This window comes from Silene latifolia, chromosome Y, assembly GCF_048544455.1.
Source record: "Silene latifolia isolate original U9 population chromosome Y, ASM4854445v1, whole genome shotgun sequence".
Taxonomy (NCBI): Eukaryota; Viridiplantae; Streptophyta; class Magnoliopsida; order Caryophyllales; family Caryophyllaceae; genus Silene; species Silene latifolia.
The window spans coordinates 172,133,287-172,136,400 of record NC_133538.1 but is presented as its reverse complement, the minus strand read 5'-3'; the positions used below and the strand labels follow the sequence as shown (position 1 = coordinate 172,136,400).

Sequence of the window (3,114 nt, the reverse complement as noted above, 5' to 3'; positions counted from 1 at the left end):
GGTTTTTGTACCTCAAGATCTTGAGGTGTAGCAACCAAGCCTATAAAATGTGAGCTCTCCTCCAATGATAGCTCCTCTCCATCCAATTCTTGCTCCAAAGCATCAATCTCCTCATTTCCAATCTCATCATCACCTGCAAATGATTCTAAAAGCAAGAGTTCCTCCAAGGGATCTTTAGATAGAGATCGAGGTGTAGAGTCTTCTATAACAATATCCACAACATCCAAAATGTCAATAGAATAACAAGACTCTTCTATCATTGGACTCTTAATGGCACTATTCAAATTATATGTGACCTTATCGTCACCCACTTCCAATGTAATTTTACCGTCTTGACATCAATTAACGTACCCGCGGTATGTAAAAAGGGTCTTCCCAAAATGATTGGGATTTGGGCATCTTCGGCCATGTCAAGAACAATAAAATCAATCGGAATGAAAAACTTACCAACCTTAACGGGAACATCCTCCAAAACTCCCAAAGGGCATTTTATAGAACGGTCCGCCATTTGCAATGTGACACTAGTGCATTTTAAGACTCCCATATTAAGCTTAGCACAAATAGAGTATGGTATTACACTCACACTAGCACCTAAATCGCATAAAGATTTGTCAATTTGGTAGGTGCCAATTGTGCATGGAATAGAAAAGCTACCGGGATCTTTTAACTTAGAAGGGGACTTGTTTTGCAAAAGAGCACTCACCTCAGCGGTGAGAGCTATCGTTTCAACTTCATCAAAAGTCTTCTTCTTAGTTAAAATGTCTTTCATGAACTTAGTGTAAGATGGAATTTGAGTGATTAATTCGGTAAAAAGAACGGTTACCTGGAGATTCTTCACAACTTCCATGAATTTACCGAATTGAGAATTCTTTTGATGTTTTGCCAATCTATGAGGAAATGGCACTTTGACTTTTTCCGGAATCTTTGCTTCAACATCTTTCTTTGGAGGAGCATCCTCCACTTCCTTGACGTTTTCAACAACAAGTGAATCATCCACTTTCTTGGAAATTTCTTCACTTTCCTTATCATTTGGAGAGATCTCCAACTCAACAAGTACCTCCTCATCTTCTTTGGGCATGGATGGCCCATCATATTTTGTACCACTTCTTAAGGAGATAGCATTAAGGGTAGCATGTGGTTCCTCACCTTGAGGGGGTAGTTGACCCGATTTCCTTGAAGAGCTAGATGAGGCCAATTGAGCCATTTGTTGCTACAACATCTTGATTGCGGCATTTTGAGCTTGCTCATTCTTTTGGATTTTAGCCAACAATTCCTTTTGCATACGGACTATCAAGGCCTCAAGCTTACCTCCTTCTTGGTTGTTTTGTTGGCCATTTTATGGTGGGGGTTGATTATGTTGGAAATTGATTTGTGAGGACCTTTGTTGATTTTGATAACCCGGTGGAGGAACATATTTTTGTTGTTGAGGTACATAGGCATTTTGTTGTGGTGGGGGTTGTGGTTAAGGATTAAGCACATTGTTGCTTCTATAAGACATGTTCGGGTAAAATCTTGAATTTGGATTATATGTGTTTGAGAATGTACCCGGTGGATAAGCATTTTGTCTTAAATCTTGGAAAGCATTTACCTCTTCAATGGGAGCTTGGCAATGAGCGGCATAATGACCCGCGCCTCCACAACCATCACAAACAACGATTTGGCTTGTTGAAGACATGGCATTGAGTTGTTGAACGGAATCCTTAGCATCTCTTTCCGCCAATTGTTGTTGGAGCAAGGCAGTTTGAGCTAGCAAAACGGAGTTGTTGGAGGATTCTTCTTTACCTTTGGATGGCACAACTCGGGAATTGACATATTATGCATCATGGACCGCCATAGATTTGATCGTGGAATGAGCAAGGTCGGTGTCAATTTGATCAAACCGCCCATTGTTGGCGGAATCAAGAATCCTTCGGGACTCGGCACAACATCCATTGTAGAATGTTATTGCTAGAAACCAATCATCTAACCCATGATGTGTGCATTATCTTTGAAGCTCTTTGTACCTCTCCCAAGCCTCATATAAGCTCTCAAGAGCTTGTTGACGGAATCCGGTGATTTGGCTCCTCAAAGTTTGAATTTTCTCCGGTGGAAAAAACTTTTGATAGAAAGCAAGAGCCAAAGTCTCCCAATTAGTGATTCCCATGGCGGTGCGGTCAAGGCTATTGATCCAAAGTTTGGCCTTGTCCTTCAAAGAGAAAGGGAAAAGTATTTCCCTTATTTGGGCTTGAGTGACGCCCGTTTGACGGATCATGGAGCAATAGTCACAAAAATTTTGCACATGCAAATTGGGATCCTCCAAAGGACTTCCCCCAAATTGCTTCCTCTCCACAAGACTAATGAAAGCCGGTTTGATCTCGAAGTCCGGCGCGGTGATTTGAGTGATTGTGATACCGGCCGGAAGCATGGCCGCGGTAGGCTTTGAGTGATCGGAAAGTTTCACCATCTTTTTGGTAGCAGATGGTGGCGGTGGTGGAGATGATGAACTTAAAACCTCCCCCTCTTCAAGGGCTTCTAGATCGTCTAAGTAAGAGTTTCTAGCACTTTCGGCTTGTACGGGAGAAGAGGCCTCTTTCACTTCCTTCCAAAAACGTCGTCTTCTCCTAAGGTTTTCTCGGGATCAGAATCTGGTGAAAGCAATTCTCCACGACGAGAGGACCTGGGCATAAGACAACAATTTCTAGAGAAATGATAAGTAACGGTCTCAGGGAACAAGTGTTCCCCAAGACTAAAGAAAACAAGATAAAAATCGACCATTCAAAACGCAATAAAACCGTCTTCCCGGCAACGGCGCAAAAATTTGATAGGCTTGTCGTATACCTATGCAAATATAATTACCCTAAACAACAAGTTAATGTAGCAATAGGGGTCGAACACAAGGAAACGGGAATTACGTTGTGAAATGCTATGGAAAGATTATTATCAAGGTCGATTTCGTTTTTGGTTTGGTTTGTTTGTTTGATGACTAATAAAAACTATGGTGTGAATTATATAATTAAAAGGGAGTCTAAGAGGTTCGGGTCACACATGCAAAGGTAAACATATGATTATGATAAATTCGGTACTAATAACATTGTCAATTGTTTAGGCTTAGAGATACCCACCTTGCGGCATTAG

The 3,114-nt window shown here is 41.4% G+C and overlaps 1 non-coding gene across 1 annotated transcript; it reads left to right on the top strand.

Annotated features, from left to right (window-relative positions):
• The first annotated feature begins 1,964 nt into the window (after positions 1-1,964).
• Positions 1,965-2,071, top strand: LOC141635278 (small nucleolar RNA R71). The gene has a single exon (XR_012539977.1). It is a non-coding gene; the product is annotated as a small nucleolar RNA R71 (small nucleolar RNA).
• Positions 2,072-3,114: the final 1,043 nt, after the last annotated feature.